Below are 21759 nucleotides of genomic sequence, written 5' to 3'. Positions count from 1 at the left end.
CAGAGTTGCTTGTAGTAATGTCTCATGATCTTTTGTGTTTCTGCAGTGTCAGTTCTTACTTCTCCTTTTTCATTTCTAATTCTATTGATTTGAGCCTTCTCCCTTTTTTTCTTGATGAGTCTGGCTAATGGTTTACCAATTTTGTTTATCTTCTCAAAGAACCAGCTTTTAGTTTTATTGATCTTTGCTATAGTTTCCTTCATTTCTTTTTCATTTATTTCTGATCTGATCTTTATGATTTCTTTCCTTCTGCTAACTTTGGGGTTTTTTTGTTCTTCATTCTCTAATTGCTTTAGGTGCAAGGTTATGTTGTTTATTTGAGATGTTTCCTATTTCTTAAGGTAGGACTGTATTGCTATAAACTTCCCTCTTAGAACTGCTTTTGCTCCATTCCATAGGTTTTGGATCGTCGTGTCTCCATTGTCATTTCTTTCTAGGTATTTTTTGATTTCCTCTTTGATTTCTTCAGTGATCACTTGGTTATTAAGTAGTGTATTATTTAGCCTCCATGTGTTTGTATTTTTTACAGATCTTTTCCTGTAATTGATATCTATTCTCATAGCATTGTGGTCGGAAAAGATACTTGATATGATTTCAATTTTCTTAAATTCACCAAGGCTTGATTTGTGACCAAAGATATGATCTATCCTGAAGAATGTTCCATGTGCACTTGAGAAAAATATGTATTCTGTTGTTTTTGGATGGAATGTCCTATAAATATCAATTAAGTCCATCTTGTTTAATGTATCATTTAAAGCTTGTGTTTCCTTATTTATTTTCATTTTGGATGATCTGTCTATTGGTGAAAGTGGGGTGTTAAAGTCCCCTACTATGATTATGTTACTGTTGATTTCCCCTTTTATGGCTGTTAGTACTTGCCTTATGTATTGAGGTGCTCCTATGTTGGGTGCATAAATATTTACAATTGTTATATCTTCTTGGATCGATCCGTTGATCATTGTGTAGTGTCCTTCTTTGTCTCTTGTAATAGTCTTTATTTTAAAGTCTATTTTGTCTGAAAAGAGAATTGCTACTCCAGCTTTCTTTTGATTTCCATTTGCATGGAATATCTTTTTCCATCCCCTCACTTTCAGTCTGTATGTGGCCCTAGGTCTGAAGTGGGTCTCTTATAGACAGCATATATATGGGTCTTGTTTTTGTATCCATTTAGTCAGTCTGTGTCTTTTGGTGGGAGCATTTAATACATTTACATTGAAGGTAATTATTGATATGTATGTTCCTATCCTCATTTTCTTAATTGTTTTGGGTTCGTTATTGTAGGTCTTTTCCTTCTCTTGTGTTTCTTGCCTAGAGAAGTTCCTTTAGCATTTGTTGTAAAGCTGGTTTGGTGGTGCTGAACTCTCTCAGCTTTTGCTTGTCTGTAAAGGTTTTAATTTCTCCATCAAATCTGAATGAGATCCTTGCTGGTTAGAGTAATCTTGGTTGCAGGTTTTTCTCCTTCATCACTTTAAACATGTCTTGCCACTCCCTTCTGGCTTGCAGAGTTTCTGCTGAAAGATCAGCTGTTAACCTGATGGGGATTCCCTTGTGTGTTATTTGTTGTTTTTCCCTTGCTGCTTTTAATATGTTTTCTTTGTATTTAATTTTTGATAGTTTGATTAATATGTGTCTTGGCATGTTTCACCTTGGATTTATCCTGTATGGGACTCTCTGTGCCTCCTGGACTTGATTAACTATTTTCTTTCCCATATTAGGGATGTTTTCAACTATAATCTCTTCAAATATTTTCTCAGTCCCTTTGTTTTTCTCTTCTTCTTCTGGGACCCCTATAATTCGAATGTTGGTGCATTTAACGTTGTCCCAGAGGTCTCTGAGACTGTCCTCAGTTCTTTTCATAGTTTTTTCTTTATTCTGCTCTGCAGTAGTTATTTCCACTATTATATCTTCCAGGTCACTTGTCTGTTCTGCCTCAGTTATTCTGCTATTGATCCCTTCTAGAGTATTTTAAATTTCATTTATTGTGTTGTTCATCTTTAGTTCTTCTATGTCCTTGTTAAATGTTTCTTGCATTCTCTCTATTCTATTTCCAAGATTTTGGATCATCTTTGCTATCATTATTCTGAATTCTTTTTCAGGTAGACTGCCTGTTTCCTCTTCATTTGTTAGGTCCTGTGGGTTTTTACCTTGCTCCTTCATCTGCTGTGTGTTTTTCTGTCTTCTCATTTTTCTTATCTTACTGTGTTTGGGGTCCCCTTTTTGCAGGCTGCAGGTTCGTAGTTCCCGTTGTTTTTGGTGTCTATTCCCAGTGGCAAGGTTGGTTCAGTGGGTTTTGTAGGCTTCCTCGTTGAGGGGACTAATGACTGTGTTCTGGTGGATGAGGCTGGATCTTGTCTTTGTGGTGGGCAGGTCCACGTCTGGTGGTGTGTTTTGGGGTGTCTGTGGCCTTATTATGATTTTAGGCAGCCTCTCTGCTAATGGGTGGCATTGTGTTCCTGTCTTGCTAGTTGTTTGGCATAGGGTTGTCCAGCACTGTAGCTTGCTGGTCGTTGAGTGAAGCTGGGACTTGGTGTTGAGATGGAGATCTCTGGGAGATTTTTGCCGTTTGATATTATGTGTAGCTGGGAGGTCTCTTGTGGATGGGTGTCCTGAAGTTGGCTCTCCCACCTCAGAGGCACAGCACTGACTCCTGGCTGGAGTACCAAGAGCCTTTCATCCACAGGCCTCAGAATAAAAGGGAAAAAAAATAGAAAGAAAGAAAGAAAGAGGATAAAATAAAATAAAGTAAAATTAAATAAAGTTATTAAAATAAAAAATAATTATTAAGAAAAAAAATTTTTTTAAAGCAAAAAAAACGGATGGACAGAACCCTAGGACAAATGGTGAAAGCAAAGCTATACAGACAAAATCTCACACAGAAGCATACACATACACACTCATAAAAAGAGGAAAAGGGGAAAAAATAATATATCTTGCTCCCAAAGTCCACCTCCTCAGTTTGGGATGATTTGTTGTCTATTCAGGTATTCCACCTATGCAGGGTACATCAAGTTGATCGTGGAGATTTAACCCTCTGGTCCTGAGGCTGCTGGGAGCAATTTCCCTTTCTCTTCTTTGTTCACACAGGTCCTGGGGTTCAGCTTTGGATTTGGACCCGCCTCTGCGTGTAGGTCGCCTAGGGCCGTCTGTTCCCCGCTCAGAGAGGACGGGGTTAAAAGAGCAGCTGATTGGGTGGCTCTGGCTCACTCAGCCCGGGGGGGGAGGGGCACGGAGTGCAGGGCAAGCCTGCGGCGGCAGAGGCCGACGTGACGTTGCACCAGCCTGAGGCGCGCCGTGCGTGACGTTGCACCAGCCTGAGGCGCGCTGTGCGTTCTTGGGGAAGTTGTTCCTGGATCACGGGACCCTGGCAGTGGCAGGCTGCACAGGCTCCTCGGAAGGGAGGTGTGGATAGTGACCTGTGCTCGCACACAGGCTTCTTGTTGGCGGCAGCAGCAGCTTTGGCGTCTCATGCCCGTCTCTGGGGTCCGCGCTGATAGCTGCCGTTGGCGCCCGTCTCTGGAGCTAATTGAGGCGGTGCTCTGAATCTCCTCTCCTCGCGGACCAGGAAACAAAGAGGTAAGAAAAAGCCTCTTGCCTTTTCGGCAGCTCCAGACTTTTTCCCGGACTCCCTCCCGGTCAGCTGTGGCGCACTAGCCCCTTCAGACTGTGTTCACGCCGCCAGTCCTCTCCCTGCGCTCCGACCGAAGCCCGAGCCTCACCTCCCAGCCCCGCCCTCCCCCCTCCCCGGCGGGTGAGCAGACAAGCCTCTCAGGCTGGTGAGTGTTGGTCGGCACCAGTCTTCTGTGCGGGAATCTCTCCGCTTTGGCCTCCGCACCCCTGTGGCTGTGCTCTCCTCCGCGGCCCCGAAGCTTCCCCCCTCCGCCACCCGCAGTCTCTGCCCGCGAAGGGGCTTCCTAGTGTGTGGAAACCTTTCGTCCTTCACGGCTCCCTCCCACTGGTGCAGGTACCGTCCCTATTCTTTTGTCTGTTTTTTCTTTTGCCCTACCCAGGTACGTGGGGAGTTTCTTGCCTTTTGGGAGGTCTGAGGTCTTCTGCCAGCGTTCAGTAGGTGTTCTGTAGGAGTTGTTCCACATGTAGATGCATTTCTGGTGTATCTGGGGAGGCAGGTGATCTCCGCGTCTTACTCTTCCGCCATCTTCCTCAGCTCCCCACCCCCCCGTGAATTTTTGATAATCCCACCATATGCTACTATTTTGGAAAACTCGGGAGAGGGATGAAAATATTGAAGTAGGCATATGTTTTTGTGAAAGTTTCAGAAAAGTGTGTTTATTTTGACTTATGTCTAAACTAGATTCCTGACAGCTGAGTGAAATGTAAATTAGTTGTTTTGTTGGGGATGATAGACATTCCAGAAAACATGGTATCAATCATCTGGGAAGCTCCTCTTTTTATTTAAAGCCGCAGTATGATGACCGGCATGATCACTCTTCCATCTGAAAGGAATGAACACTGATGAGTATTTAAACAGTCTAGAAATACCTGGAATTAGTCCTGCCCCTTCCTACTTCAGCGCTTTTGTACCTACCACTTTCTGTAGAGTTTTTTCTCCTTAGCTCCTTTTCTTTTAACTTGTATTTCTGAAAAGCATCTCAGGTAATTTTGATTATTAGGCAGGTGGGAACTACTGATCTTGTCCAAACTCCACATCTATAACAAATAAATTAGTTCCTCCTCCTCACTCACACTTCAGAGTTAAAGCCTTCTTGATGCTAGTATGTCATATGTCTCGCTATTGTATTCTTTTACTTTTATAAGGAGCACAACTTGCCACCCCAAAATGTCTCTTTGGCATGTGGATTATTTACAGCTGAAAACAATCAAGGCCTAACAGACTCAATAAGAAACTTTGACCTCCCCCTGACTGCCTAAATAATGTAGCTAGAGAACCTGCTCCAGGAAGGAGCTATCACCATAGATAACTGTATTATGAACTAGGTGTGTAGACACGAGGGACCTAGCAGAGTCTGTTTGTTAGATTCCTCTCTGTGCCCCACTGTCTCTGCAGGGCCCAGCAAACATTTGTTTCCCAAACATTTGCTTTCCCATCTCCATGTGAATCGTTTTTCTCCCCTTTGAAGTCCCAAACCACTGCCCCCAAAATTCTTTTTTTTTTTTAGATGAAAAAAGTATTTTAATAACTAAACCTGAGGACTTATTTATTTATACATTTTAATTTTTTTAATTCAACCTTCTTATTTTACATTGGAGTATAGTTGATTTACAATGTTGTGCTAGTTTCAGGTGTACTGCACAGTGATTCAGTTATGCAGGTACATATCTCCTTTCTTTTTCTTTTGTCTTTGGATGGTATTGAAAGTAAGGGTTTCACCCATTTTGGTGAGTTACTCAGTTTTTCTAGGTCTGTCCCATGTATACATGTTATTGAACTTTAGTTTCATTTTCTTCTGTTAATCTGTCTCATGTCAATTTAATTCTTATACCATCCAGAAGAACCTAGAAGGATAAATATTTCTTCCTTCCCAGCATTTTCATAGGACTGATAAAAACAATAATAAATCACAAAGCAGCAAATGCTTGAATACCTATTTCAGTACTTAAGATCACTCCTTTCACTGAATTTTAAATAACTTGCAGACCAGAACCATGTCTGCCCGAGTTTCTCTTCATCCCCGTAGCCTTCCTAGAACACTGTGTGATACATCATAGACATGCAATAAGTGTCTCCCAAATGGATTCCACAGGGAGTATGGAAATAAAAGTACATTATATTGGAAAGTGCTTTAGACTTTCTAAAATATTAGAAGAGTACAGGGTAAGGTGAAATCTTAAAGGAGCTACTAACCAGAGGCAATTGCTAGGCATCTTCAGGAGAGTATAGGCGTGTATGAGTGAGGCTTAAATAGTGTGTGATATTGATGTTTCAAAGTTTTTTTTTTTTTTTTTTTTTTTTCCGGTACGCGGGCCTCTCACTGTTGTGTGGCCTCTCCCGTTGCGGAGCACAGGCTCCGGTTGCGCAGGCTCCGGATGCGCAGGCTCAGCGGCCATGGCTCACGGGCCCAGCCGCTCCGCGGCATATGGGATCCTCCCGGACCGGGGCACGAACCCGTATCCCCTGCATTGGCAGGCGGACTCTCAACCACTGCGCCACCAGGGAGGCCCTCAAAGTTTTAAAGACAGATTTGTATGTAAAATCTTACAATTTTTAAGTGTTGACAAAAACACAACCATTCCTGTGCTTTATTGGTTGCTTTGGTTTGGTTTGTTTGAACACTATGAAGCCAGCAAGGTGTGATGGTCAACCCGGAACACATAGGAGTTGGCTTTGGTCCAAAAACCATAGTGTGAGACCTTTACACTCCCTTGTGCTCAGCAGACCTGGCCTGCTTTTTTGTGTGTATGTATGTATATATTTATTTATTTTTCCCAACCTGCAGAGGAAGTCTAGAGTGACTGTTTGCCTTCTTTGGAAATCCCACCCTAGGATGAGGTCAGTGCAGAGCCATATTTCAGCCTGAGAGCAGGACAGTCACATGTATCTCCAGCCCCTGGTGTGGCTAGTGGTAGAGATTTCATTTGCAGTTGTTTTTCTAATAATCAAAATCAGTGTAGCCAAGGTGAGTGAGTAAGCCTTTTGGCCAATGTTCCTAATGTAAAAAAGCTTCGTTAAGTAATCAGGTCATTCAAAAGAGCCTATTTATTGTGACAAGTATGTCTTCAGTAGAAATAATTTCTAACAACATGATACAGTTTCTATTTAAAGTTATATTGTTTGGTTTTCTCTTTTCTTTATAGACACAAAGTGAAGATAGCCTGTGATTTCTTTGAAAGTTTTCTGCAGACAATGAGACAGGAAATTAGCTTAATTACTTCTAGGATGGGATAACACCAATTTTAATGTACTTCCCCTGGGGATAAATACCAATTGCTTTCAGGAGGGGGGAATCTCAGCTGAGGCTCATGTATCCTTTTGCAGGAAAGTGAGAGCAAAAGAAAAGTCATGTGACAATTATTAAAAAGTATTATTCCCTCTTAGTACTTTTGATTTATAACCAACACAATAGAAGAAAAAAATCCCCATTTCAGGTGTACAAAATCAAGGCTCAGAGAAATTAAGCAACTTGCCTAATATTACACAGCCAGCTAGTAATAAAACTAAATGCAAACCCTCTTTCTCTCATTGTGTTCTCTCTGAACCACATCATTAAATTCATGTCTTAATCTTAAAGAGCGTGGCAAGACTCAAGTTTTCACAAACAGAGAATTAGGTACAAATCTGATTTAGAACCAGAAAACTTGTCACAACAAAATACAAGTTAAAAGGAAAAAATGACAAAGACTTCAAACATCACAAAATCCATGTGAAAAAGAACATATTATTTACATCAAGTAACTGTCTGGCACATCTGTATACACATGTTTTTCCCTACAATTTTTACTACATACTCTTTGATTACCCCCTTTTTTTTTGTGACAATGATTGTTATGGGATGATTTTTCTTAGATAGAAAAAAGAAATCAGTCTTTTCTCTAGGAGGGCTAATAAAATATTTTTTAAAGTATTTATAATTTAGAAAAAATTTTATGCTTTACAACAATTATCAGTAACATGTAGATATTTACGATTTTTAAATTTGGGAAAAGTCTATCAAGTTCCTTTTATATATAAGCTTTGTAATGTCAGGGCATTTCTAATTTTTCTTGTGCAATAACTAATCTTAAATACTTTTGGAACTGAAAATGCATGGTGCATATGGAAATCTATAGGTGGTGTTATTAGTTTACTTCTGACATGAGAGAACAGCCTTTTTGGCTAGATACTGATGAAAACTGAGTTCTTTGCTTTTCATTGGGCATATCTGATGGTTGGAAAATGTTTCCACATGCTCACTTCTGCATCAGACTCTTCAACCTTGCTTCTCCTCCTCTTTTATCCCATTAACCCTGCCACCTGACATGTTTACATGGTGACAGGACCTCTAGATTTGCACTTTGTTGTCACAGCCCTGGCTGAGTTAGCACAGCAGACAGAAAGAAAATTCCCAGAAGCCACGTAAATACCTGGACTGCCAGCAGTAATTAAACCACACACGGAAGCAACTGAAAACTGCTTCAGTAAAGCTTCTTAAGCCAAAATTAAATGTGTTCCCAACTCAGCTTCTCCTTAAACCGGGTTCCCTTGTCAAATGTTAGCTCTATGAAAGTGTCATCCAAATAACTTGTTAATAAGTCTGAGAGAGAAATCCAGGTATAGATGAGGTTTTAGAGTCCAGTTAAGGCAAATCTTCCAATACATGGTTTGATTAAGATTGAATAGGATCATTCTGTAACAGTTTAGGATGGAAAGAACAAAATGAGATTTTGAAGGCTAACTCAAAGAACTTTGGGACGTAAACCATAAATGCCAAGTTGAATAGTCTGATGTTTACTTAAATAATTTTTTTCTGGATGATCTTGAAACTAACAACCAAGTAATGTGTGACTTTTATCTTCCTGGGCAAGAGTTTCCTAGAATGGAGAAGTGATGTTACTGAAGAATAGAGTCATGTTGGTGAAGCTGTCCATAGTGTAGTCATGGTAGTGTAGATAGTAAGCTGTGCCTGTGTCAGTGGGTTGTTGAGATTCTCACCCCAATGCTTTTCCATGGCCTCTCAAGTAACACCTGCAGGAAAGAAGTCAAACTGGAAAGAGAGAGCACTCAACATTGTGGCTTATTTACTTTTATAAAATTTACAAAAAGATATCGTCATGTGAACATGTTGTCCAAGGCTAAGCATATGAGAAATGCTGAGGCTTAAACTTTCTTAGCTTCATGGTAAATCTGCCTCTCAGGAAGCAAATTCCTGGACGACCACATCATCTCCTCCCTCATCCTGATTAAATATTAAGGTTTAACTCTAGTCTAATGCAGGCAGATGGAGGAAGAACTTGAGCAACACTGCACCAAACCAAGGGAAAGATCCTAGGGGAGCCTCCATTCTGAATTCTGTGATGGTAACACAGAACCATCACACACCACTCTCTTTCTTCTCAGCTTTTCCCCCATCCCACCCCTTTAATGGGCATTATTTTTCTGGTAATATGAGCCCTTCAGTAATCAATGCCATTTAGCATGCTGAATAGATATGAATAATTCCATTACTTATTAATGATGAAATAGTGCTATGATGAAACATGTTTTCTACAATACTTTCTGATTGTCTTGGAAGAGATTGCCTTTTTTATGGCTGCTAGAGTACCTTATTCATTTCTTCTACAGCAGCAGGAGGAAGATGACATATATATGAAATATATGTGAAGTATATACACATATATGCACACATACATAAATATATATATATATATATATATATATATATATATACACACACACACACATGTAAGGGTTTTATAATCCTTACTGGATAAATACCTACTTGGTCCAAGGCAATTAACAAAGATGAATATCTGTGCTGTCCAATATGCTAAATCATTTTTATATAAATTCATTTAATTAGACATTCACACGTTCTTATAGCACAGTTCTTATTGTTCTTACATTTTGTAAATGAAGGCGTCAAAGTTCCAAGAATTTAACTAATTTGTCCAAAGTGGATACAGAACTCAAAAGATCTGACTTCAAGCCCTACATCTAAATGCATTGCATTTCTCAACATGCTATGATACCTTCAAAGAATGAAGGCTGAGTGGTTTTATGCTTTATTAATTTATTTGTGTGTTGGCAAGTATGATCATTTTTATCTCTAAGCAGGAATTATAAACAAATGTGTATTAAAAGCAGACCTTAGCTGCCTGGAATGCTTTAAATAATGCAGCTTGCTGGGCTCACTTTATTGTATAAGATTTAAGTAAAACCAGCTTAGATCTTTATCTATCATATAGCTAAAATAGCTCCAGGATATTTAGAGTGCTAGTATTTTATGTTGTCATGTCTTTCTCCAATTTCTGATTTTTGCTAATTTTTTTAATTTGGTCAGTCCTTAACCCTTAGTGCCCTGTTCTAGCCTGGTGGCTTCTCAATGCACAAGTCAAAACTCTTCATGTTTTTATAAAGGTGCACACAGCATTTGTTGAAAATAGTTTGTTGTACAATTCAGTGTTCACTGTTGAATAATGCCATTGATGGTGTTACATGCTGTATGCTCCGTGTGGGGGGGAAGGGGTGTGCGCAGGGTTGGGGATGGTAAGTGGTGAGTGAGGGTTATAGTTTGGTATTTCAGAGAATGTTAAATAATTAGGCACCTCTGTCTAAAAGTTTAAATTTTGTGCTCTTTTGGCTATCTTGTCACCTAAAACTAACTCACCAGCCATATTATCAGGTTCTTCTCTGTACTCTTGCTCATTTCCTTCTCATGCTAGTTACCTGCCACCAATCCCCTGACTCTTATTAAACTATTGGGGAATTTTACAACCTCTTTCTTCACACTAAGACATGGGATGAGGTATAGAGAAGTATCTTTAACAGGCAATGTACTATATGAAGGAGTTTCTCTAAACAGAATTCCATTTGCCTCAGAGAGAAATTGTCACTACCTTAGGGAAGAAGAAACACAGATTGGTTGTTATTTAAAAGAATGCAGGCACACACATGCATATTTGGAAGACATACACACGCACTGCAGAAAGGAAGAGAAGTAGAGGTCAATCTGGGCCTTTAGCCTCCCTGTCCGTGGTCCTGAAGTATCACTAATGCCCTTGAGCGAGTGAAGGCAATGCTTCCTTCTTCTACATCACTTTAGACTACTTTTTTAAACACCACTTTATTTATTTATTAAAAAATTTTTTTTTTTGGCTGCGTTGTGTCTTCGTTGCTGTGTGCAGGCTTCCTCTAGTTGCAGCAAGCGGGGGCTACTCTTCATTGCAGTGCGCAGGTTTCTCACTGTGGTGGCTTCTCTTGTTGTGGAGCGTGGGCTGTAGGCATGCGGGCTTCAGTGGTTGTGGCATGCGGGCTCAGTAGTTGTGGCTTGCGGGCTCTAGAGCACAGGCTCAGTAGTTGTGGCACACAGGCTTAGTTGTCCTGTGGCATGTGGGATCTTCCCGGACTGGGGCTCGAACCCATGTCCCCTGCATTGGCAGGTGGATTCTTAACCACTGCACCACCAGGGAAGTCCCTAAACACTAGTTTAAAATAACGCCAAAGTTAAAATTTGTGTAATAATGCTTAAACATCTTTATAAATAGTTATCTTGACTCCTATTAAACATATATTGCTTACTATCACAATATCTCCATTTCTGTAAAACTAGTTTTCCAGTGCAAGTCTCTGGTTTTACACATGCATTTATTTTTCAGCGCAATAACTTACTGGCTACATGGAAACATATGGTAATCCAGGTGTAAGCTTCCCTGGAAAGATGCCCAAGTAGCTGAATCCCCACCTGGCATTCTGCTTTTGGCTGGTAATCAAACTCTTCCCAAACTGGACCACTTTTGAAGTTGAGGAATACATTACTGTGCTAAGGCTCTTACTTAGTGCTTCTAGGATCTGAATGATGATAAGTATCACTTGAGCTGTGAAGGAGAGGACTATCAGAAGAAAATAAAAAATAAAAATAGATTATTGGTTCCTAGTTACAGACATTTCTGGGCTATACACTTGTTCTATTGAATTAGAATTGCAATTTCAAAATGTCTCCAAGTGGTTTGACAACTACATATTAAACCCTCACTAGGCATCTGGAATAGTATTGTTTCTACTCTATGGATGCCTTTCAAGTAAGCAATGCTATTTCTATGATTTTAACCAGGGAAGGAATATATTATTTAACTAATGTTCCATCTCCTCAAGTTTTCATCCACAAATCGTTGATACTAATTCCTTGTATTGTGTTCTAATCTTCAATTTACAGCAAAGAGAAGGAAGAGTGTGGTGTTTGGAGGCAAATCAGGGTCCAACTTCAGAAAGTGTCTCACCTATTTTTACCCTAATTGTTCTCAGCTTTAAAATGGGGTGAAGGTAGTTCTCTCACGAGGTGGATATTTGAGAATTTAATGAAATTGCACAGTCCCATATTTACCCTACAACAGACATTTTGATAAATAATAATCTCGGGCTTCCCTGGTGGCGCAGTGGTTGGGAGTCCGCCTGCCGATGCAGGGGGCGCGGGTTCGTGCCCCGGTCCGGGAGGATCCCGCGTGCCGCGGAGCGGCTGGGCCCGTGGGCCGTGGCCGCTGGGCCTGTGCGTCCGGAGCCTGTGCTCTGCGGCGGGAGGGGCCGCAGCGGTGAGAGGCCCGCGTACCGCAAAAAAAAAGAAAAAAAAAAAAAAATCTCTTTTCTCTGTTGGCAACCAGAGTTTCAGACAAGTCGATTACTCGTTCCAGGGACTAAAATAAAATAATTACTTAGTATAATCCCTGAGCTTCCTTTGAGCCAGGAATTATGAAACATTAAAATTATAGGATATTAATTATACAATTGTCCTGGAATTCCACACTCCACCAGTGAAGTTACTTAGTGTTCTAAAATGTTGAGAATCTTATTCCCACCTTCCTAAATAAGGTAATAAAAAGTAATAATAGCTATACTTCATAAATACTTACCATTGTTATATTTATAATGTAAATTGTCCAATTATGTAAGTTGTATAATCTCAACTACAAAAAGACACCAAAGGTTAAGTGCCAAAAATCCTCAGAAAAAGAGTTCTGTTTCACCCTAGGCATTATGGAAACAAAACAAAACAAAGCAATAAATCAACAACAACAACAAAATAATTGCTTAAGGGGCATAAGTAAAATTTTTATAAGTAAGTTGGTCTCTTCCAAATTAAATAAGGCTATTAAGTCGGCAAGTGGTGTATTCATGATTTTTTTGACACATTTCAGGTATGAAATACTGAGTAAAGTGCAATTAATTCTCATCTATTATACTTTGCTCAGTAGGAAGTTCCCAGGATCATAACACTGATACAGCAGTTGGAGAAATTCTAATTTTGCTTTTCTGCACATTATAATGAAGTTAAGAGAGTTCGTTGTTGTCATTAAAGAACTAATCAAGTGACTCTTGGACTTGGAGTCCGTATAATTCTCCTGACCTCATGACTCTGATTGACTTGATTTTTTTCTACTATATGTGACCCTTTAGTTGTGCTAGGAACACATAAGAGAAGAATCTATTCCCTCCCCGCAAAATGTTTTCCATTAAAAACCATGAACACATCGGGAGTGTAGAGCATATTTTATCCATCGAGTCATCACTGTCTCTAAGGAGCCTACTTTCTCTTTGCATCTGGGAATCCTACTGTTCTTTGGTTTCCTTTCTCTCTTCGCCCTATAGCACCTAAGAGATTTCTGCCACTCTGCCGTCTCTCCCTCCAGAGTCCTACCTTCATTCTAACAGTAGATTTTGATCTCCCTCCAGGTTGATCCTGTATTAAATTCGAGAATCAATAAATCATCCTTAATTTTGTCCCTTGAAAATTCATAGGTTTTCCTGTAGTTTTAAAGTAACTTACACACAGAGTAAGTGGCCCTTTCCCTCTCTAATACTTCACACTTCTCAGTTAATAACTTAATAACTCCTTGGTCTATTTTTCTTATCAGTGGCCTCCAGGGAGAACAGAGGACTGGGGTGGGGTGGTGTGAAAGAAGGGTTAGGGAATAGTCTGTTCCTTGCTTTCAAAAACCTGTACTTGATTTGAAATTGTCACAACAGAAATTTCTCATAAAATGCATTCACTGTTTGGGAAAGATTGTATATACACACACATCCACACGTACACACACATACAAACCATACACATACACAGTGTACCGTATTTTACAAGTGACCTATTCCAAATAATAGGTTTGGGGAACACTTAGAAACTGCCATAAGGTGGGGCAGAAAAGAGAAATGCTGAAGAGATAAGAGAAACATGTTGCAGCTATATTCTTGCTTACCACTTACAGTACAAATCCCATAAATATTTTATTTGACTCTTTTTGTTTCTGATAAGTAAAACCCTCCTTTGGAATGACATTTTATCTCAGGTCCTCAAGCATTTGCCTGAGTCCTTATTTTCTGCCCCCCGTGAGTAAGGAAACAGCCCCAAGATCTGTGAACCTATTTGCATGACAAAAAATCATCTTCCAGACATGAACCCTCCCAGGGGCTTTGTTTGGTGAAGGAGGGAGGTTCATTCATATACTTCAGAGACAGGTAGGTGACTACAAAGCAAATGTTAAGTACCCTAACAGAGAGGTTCTGAAAGCTCGTAAGTTCCCTGTATTTGATAGGCTCTGTCACCATTCCCAACACAGCTGCTAGAAAGGGCTGCCAAAGTAAACGAGAATGAAAGAGGATGAGACTGTAACCGTGTGTGTGTGTGTGTGTGTGTGTGTGTGTGTGTGTGTAATGTTTCACACAACTTGGCACCATCTGCCATTCTGTTAATCTGTGTTCAGAAAAAAGGGGATATCAACAATGGCTCTGACAGCCAACGTTTTTGTCGATATAATCATAAAAAAACATGCTGACCTTGTTTTATTAAAAATAGAATGAGAAGGTAAAGACATCCCATTTATGGTTTTAACATGTTTTGGAGGGGTCTTAAACCAAAACAAAATAACTATTATTTCAATTGCACCACTGTAATTTACCTCGTTGTAAGAGTCTGATAAGGTAATGGAGGTCTATGGAGATTTTTTTTTTTTGGGCAGAGGGGTATGGGTAATGCAGTTGATTCTATATATAAACCTTCTGTGTGTGTGTGTGTGTGTGTGTGTGTGTGTGTGTGTGTGTGTGTGTGTGTGTAAAGGGAGAGGGAGATAGAGAGAGGGAAGGGGCAGATTCTACTGACAAATTAGGATGGCTTCTCATTTTTCTTCAGTTGAATGAATGAAAATGGACCCCAATGTGAATGGAGCTTCTTGTGTATGTGCTTCCTTGTATAACAACCTTCTTGCCTCTTTTCCTTTCAGGGAGTTAGAATAAGCAAAGACAAGTTGTTAGGGAACAGGAATATGTGTAATTTGAAGGAGAGATAAATTTGAGGCTTGTGGGGAAAATGAGGCTAGGGGAAAAATGAGTTAGGGGAAGTCGTTGGCCTCTACAGATTAAGGGAGAGGAAAGAACCATCTGTCTGCCCCTAATTCCTACAGTAAACATGTGCTTAAATCTTGGCACTCAGACCCTGAGCTAGAGGAAGGAGCAGAGGCTGGTTCTTCATTTCTCTCCCTGAGAGGGTGCACCAGGGCCCAAGCCGGCCTGGACATGTGTGTATGATACCTCATACCTATCCTGCTACACTGATCATCTCCAAAATTGCTCTTATTTCTCCTGATTCCTAGGGTCTCAAAGAAATGCATCTGATGCTTTGACCTTAATTAGCTATTGATGCTCTTATTCCCAAATAAGAGGAAGCAGCCAGATTGAGTGGCTGAGTCTTTGGAAAGTTCTGAATCCCATCTTTATATCTTCCAAATGCATAATCTTAAGCAAATTCAACTATACCCCTAACTTTTTTCTTCTATGAAAAATGAAATTAGTAATAATACGTGCTTCTCAGGAGTGTATGTGTGTTTGCCTGTGTGTGTGAGTGGGTGTTGGACATGTGTGTGAATGTAAGATGTCACAGATTAAAAAATTAGTTTGGTACCAACTATATACCAAAGGAGGAAATAAAGAATACATTTTACCTATAAATTGTGTATATAGCAATAATTTAAACCCACTCATATCTTCATCCAAAGCACGCTCCTTTTTTGAGACTAATTCCTTGCAAATTCCAAAGTTACCACTGGATCTGCACTGGACAACATTCTTACACACAGTTAAATTCTGTAATGCCATAGCTCAATTTGCTTTGCTGAATTAGAGTGGTTTTAGGGAGAATAATTGGGGCTTTTTAATCAAAGCTAAAGTTTAAATGCCCTAAAAGATTTTTGGTCCTGCTTGGGGAAACGTACTAACTAAAATATTTTCCTTCCTTCCTTCCTTCCTTCAGTGAATGTTTACTGAGCATATATGGTCTTGGTCTTCAGGCTGAGGACTCAGATTGCATGCTGACAGATTGAAAGTTAGACAAAGCTTCTATCAAGGACCTTATACTTCAACACTATGTGGGAGTTAGTGGTGTTTCTCCACTGTGTTGCTGCCTTTGAGAACATTTTCTTATTCAGCCTGGCATGCATATGTGTGCATGCTTGTGTGTGCTTGTATGTGTGTGTATATGTACTTGTAAAAGCAAGTTATAGGCATATATAAGATAAACTTAGAAAGTATTCATTCATTTGAGCCCCCTCCCCAAAATAGTTTCATTTAATCCTATTAAAACATCCTGACAAAAACTATTACTAACTTCCCTCCCTCCTTCCCTTCCTCCTCCATCCTCCCTCTCTCCCTTCCTTTTTTTTATTTTCCAAAGGGGGATTACCCAATAACCATCTCAAAGAGGAATTGTATCAATTTTATAGAAAACCCTATAAGATAAAATCTCACCAACTCTGATTTATGTTTAATATTGATCCAAGTTGTTTTAGCAATGAATCAGAAATACTCAAATGAGATTCAGCAGCAGCACATGTCTAAATGGTATACAATGAGCCTTTCTTGAACTCTAACATAGAGGTGTTCAGTCATTCTGCCTTCATTACAAAATAATTCTGTAGCAGTATCATTGGTATTTTTACATAACCTGGGATGAAATTATTTTCCTTCTTTAGCTATTAAATCAAACTGATATATTCATAATATTTAAATGCTTTACCAGCCTCTTCAACCTCTCATTTTTAACAACTCTAAGGCATTTTAAAATTTAATGCCATGAAATCAGAACTAATATTGATTCATTTTAAGCTTCTTTTCTAGTGTACTGTTGAAATACACAGTATGGTTAGAATGAATAGACCGAAACATCACCTTTTGTTTGATGATAAAATTATTTCACCTAAAACACTAGATGTTGTTCTGAATAGTTAATTGGTTATGTCATCAGCTGTCAAATTAGTACATTTTATGGAGCTTTTACCGTTTTTTTTTTTTGTTTTTTTTTTGCGGTACGCGGGCCTCTCATTGTTGTGGCCTCTCCCGTTGCAGAGCACAGGCTCTGGACGCACAGGCTCAGCGGCCATGGCTCACGGGCCCAGCCGCTCCGTGGTATATGGGATCTTCCCAGACCAGGGCACGAACCCGTGTCCCCTGCATCGGCAGGCGGACTCTCAACCACTGCGCCATCAGGGAAGCCCTATGGAGCTTTTATCTTGATTAAAATTTTCTTCTGAAACGAATTAAAACCTCATTCACTAGTCTTTCTTGTAATGAATTATCCAGTAGTCAAACTTAAAAAAAAATCTCTAAACATTTCTGGTCTGATTGGCTTTATTTATTAAATGCCACAGCAACATGATCTAGTATGTGCTGAATCCAAATTCTGTGATTTATTACTAAAATAAAAATTACAGATTAGTTCAGAAGAACTATGAAAAAATTTCTTTCTAACTTATTTCATATTAAGAATCTAAAAATGTCATTTGAAATGGAAAAATTTTGGTCATTATCAGCATATTAATTTTTGCTTGATTTTTAAAGGCATATATAAAATACTGAAATTCAGAAAGTTTTAAATTATTAAATTTAAATTTTTTTGTTTGTTTTTATAGCATGGTATAGTCTTTCTCCAAGTTTTATGCATACCACACTTGCTGAAATAGAGCTACTACCTAACATGATGAGAGATCATCACATGAGCTGATTTTGCTGATGGTAGTAAATATGGGCATTAATTATGTTCATGTATTGCATATATAAGATGATACATGTAGAGACTTCCCTGGTGGCACAGTGGTTAAGAGTCTGCCTGCCAATACAGGGGACACAGGTTTGAGCCCTGGTCTGAGAAGATCCCACATGCAGTGGAGCAACTAGCCCATGTGCTACAACTACTGAGCCTGCGCTCTACAGACCACGAGCCACAGCTACTGAGCTCACGCACTGCAACTACTGAAGCCCACACACCTAGAGCCCATGCTCCACAACAAGAGAAGCCACCACAATTAGAAGCCCGCACGCTGCAATGAAGAGTAGGCCCCGCTCGCCACAACTAGAGAAAACCCGTGCAGAGTGACAAAGACCCAACTCAGCCAAAAATAAAAATAAATTAATTAATTAAAAAAAATTTTTTAAAGAAGATTCATGTATTTCATATAATAGCTCTCTTTGTTTTATCCTGACGAAGCACCTGAGATGTGTGCTTTTATTATTTCCAATTTACTGATATTAAAAATAAGACTTAAATATATTCAGTGAATTTTCCAAGTCACACGGAAAGTGTGAAAGATTCAAACCACAGCCGCTGTGATATCAAAGTCAGTGTACTAAACAGAAACCCTAGACACCCAGCCTCTCCACTATGCTGGGTTCAAGGCAAAGGGTGGACACTATTTAAAAGTTATTCCCTCCTTTCTCATCCCCAAGAAATCTTACCAACAGTTTATTTCCATTGTTGTCAGATTTGTGCCAGCTGCAAAGAAAAGAGACTGTTTCTGTTTCTAAGATTTTGTATTTATTTCTAGTTCTTTAGATTAAGCTTTAGAAGACCTTGCAAGCCCAAAGTTTACAGTTGCTCCCAAAGTCCTCGGCCTCAATTTTGGGATGATTTGTTGTTTCTTCAGGTGTTGCACAGATGTAGGGTACATCAAGTTGATTGTGGAGATTTAATCCGCTGCTCCTGAGGCTGCTGGGAGAGATTTCCCTTTCTCTTTGTTCACACAGCTCCAGGGATTTAGCCTTGTATTTGGCCCCGCCTCTGCGTGTAGGTCGCCTGAGGGCGTCTGTTCCCTGCCCAGACAGGAAGGGTTAAAGTAGCAGCTGATCAGGGGGCTATGGCTCCCTCAGGCTAGGTGGAGGGAGGGGTACAAATGCGTGGCGAGTCTGTGGCAGCATAGGCCAGTGTGATATTGCAACAGCCTGAGATGTGCAGTGTGTTTTCCCGGGGAAGTTGTCCCTGGATCACGGGACCCTGGCGGTGGCGGACTCTACAGGTTCCAGGGAGTGGAGGTGTGGATAGTGACCTGTGCTTGCAGACAGGCTTCTTGGTTGCTGCAGCAGCAGCCTTAGCGTCTCATGCCCATCTCTGGGTCCGCACTGACAGCCACAGCTTGCGCCCGTCTCTGGAGGTCATTTAGGAGGTGCTCTGGATCCCCTCTCCTCACGCACCCGGAAACAATGGTCTGTTGCCTCTTAGGCAGTTCCAGACTTTTTTCCCTGACTCCCTCCTGGCTAGCTGTGGGGCACTAGCTCCCCTCGGGCTGTGTTCACGCAGCCAACCCCAGTCCTCTCCCTGGGGTCTGACGTCCAAAGCTGGAGCCTCAGCTCCCAACCCGCACTCGCCCCTGCGGGTGAGCAGACAAGCCTCTCCGTCCGGTGAGTGCTGGTCAGCACCCATCCTCTGTGCGGGATTCTCTCCGCTTTGCCCTCTGCACCCCTGTTGCTGTGCTCTCCTCCGTGGCTCCTATGCTTCCCCACTGCCCACCCCTGTCTCCACCAGTGAAGGGGCTTCCTAGTGTGTGGAAACTTTTCCTCTTTCAAAGCTCCCTCCCAGAGGTGCAGATCCCATCCCTATTCTTCTGTGTTTTTTCTTTTCTCCTTTTGCCCTACCCAGATATGTGGGGATTTTCTTGCCTTTTGGGAAGTCTGAGGTCTTCTGCCAGCATTCAGTAGATGTTCTGTAGGAGTTTCACATGTAGATGTAGTTTTGATGTATTTGTGTGTAGGAAGGTGATCTCCACATCTTACTCCTCTTGCCATCTTGAAGGTCCCCCCAAAAGAGTTTCTTAATGTAGGGAATAAGCAAGTGTTTTTATTTTATTTTATTTATTTAATTTTATTTATTTATTTATTTATTTATTTATTTATTTATTTATGGCTGTGTTGGGTGTTGGGTCTTCGTTGCTGTGCACGGGCTTTCTCTAGTTGCACTGTGGGGGCTACTCTTCGTTGCAGTGAGCAGGCTTCTCATTGCAGTGGCTTTTCTTTGTTGCAGAGCACGGGCTCTAGGCATGCAGGCTTCAGTATTTGTGGCACCCGGCCTCAGTAGTTGTGCCTCACAGGCTCTAGAGCATAGGCTCTGTAGCTGTGGGGCATGGGCTTTGTTGCTCTGTGGCATGTGGGATCCTCCCAGACCAGGGCTCGAACCCGTGTCCCCTGCATTGGTAGGTGGATTCTTAACCGCTGTGCCACCAGGGAAGTCCCTGTTTTTTTTTGTTTTTTGTTTTTTTTTTGTGGTATGCGGGCCTCTCACTGCTGTGGTCTCTCCCGCTGTGGAGCACAGGCTCCGGACGCGCAGGCTCAGCGGCCATGGCTCACGGGCCCAGCCGCTCCATGGCATGTGGGATCTTCCCAGACCGGGGCACGAACCCGCGTCTCCTGCATCGGCAGGCGGACTCTCAACCACTGCGCCGCCAGGGAAGCCCCCTGTTGTTGTTTTTTTAAGGCCCTATGAAAAACACTTGCTCTGTCCTTAGATAAAGGAGGACATAAGGAAAATAAGTTGGCAATTATTTTTTTCTGTGTATGGAAATGGAGGTATATTTTGAGTTTGGAAGAGTCAAAAGGAAAACATTTACAGATTGTTGCTGATCATCATAAAAACCTAAATAGTTAAAAGGCAAACAGGCTTAATAAAACTTTAAAAATGCAGCACCGTCAGCAAATTAGGGAAGACGACTCCAAACAAAATTTCTTAATCTTTTTTAACAGCTTCGTTGAGATATAATTCTCGTAACATATAGTTCACCAGTGGTGGGTAAAATTTCATGGTTTTAGTGTATTCACAGAGCTGTGCAACCATCACTAAAATCAATTTAAGAACATTACTATCAACCTAAAGAGAAACTCTCATACCCATGAGCAGTCATTTCCTCTACACTGAAGAATTAACCTTACCCCAAAAGAAGTCTGGCTTTTTCCCTAAGCTACTGGGAGGTGATCTGTAGTTGCTCATTATGTCCTACCTGTTAGGACTATCTTTGTTTGCCTGGGGACTTTGAGCACTAGACAGTCTATCGATGTGATTTTATGATGGTGGATTTAGGATATGCCATATCGGTTCCAACCTCCAGGAGAACTAAAGGCTAAAGGTATTATCCTGAACCTTCAGGATGATCTGGAAGAGAAAGGTCAGCCTTACAGACAGTATGTGGTCAAGCCTTAGTATAAAATTCAGACACCAAAGGCTTGGGTGAGTTTTCCTGGTTGGGAATACTCTTCAAGTCTTATGATAAACCATAGCCTGGAGGAGATAATGCTGTCCAGGAATCAGAAGAGAGGATGATGGAAAGCTTCATGTTTGGACCAATCCCAGACCTCACTGTATGCATCTTTTCTTTTGGCTGATGCTAATTTGTATCCCTTCATTATAATACAAATATAATCACAAGTATAGTGTGTCCAGAGTTCTGTGATTCATTTTAACAAATCATCAAACCTGAGGGTGATGCTGGGAGCTCCAAATTTGTAGCCAACTGGTCTGAAGTGAGGTCCTGAGAATCTCTAAATTTTCAGCTGGTGTCTGAAGTAAGGGCATTCTTGTGGGAACTATTATTTCCAACTATAAAGTTTGTCTAACTTGTTGTATTTCACATTTTTCCACCCCTCAGCCCTTGAAAACCACTAAGCTACTTTTTGTCTTTATAGGTTTACCCATTGATATTTCACACAATAGGTGATTTTTGTGATTGGCTTCTCTTAATTAGCATAATTTTCAGTGTTGAAAGTGTGCATCAGTTCTTCATGTCTTTTCATGGCTGAATAATATTCCATTGTATGGATATACTAGTTTTTATTTATCCATTCATCGGTTTATA

Source organism: Hyperoodon ampullatus (genome assembly GCF_949752795.1).
Source record: "Hyperoodon ampullatus genome assembly, chromosome: 18".
In the NCBI taxonomy this organism is placed as follows: domain Eukaryota; kingdom Metazoa; phylum Chordata; class Mammalia; order Artiodactyla; family Ziphiidae; genus Hyperoodon; species Hyperoodon ampullatus.
The sequence above is the reverse complement of the archived record's forward strand: the minus strand, read 5'-3'. Positions refer to the sequence as shown.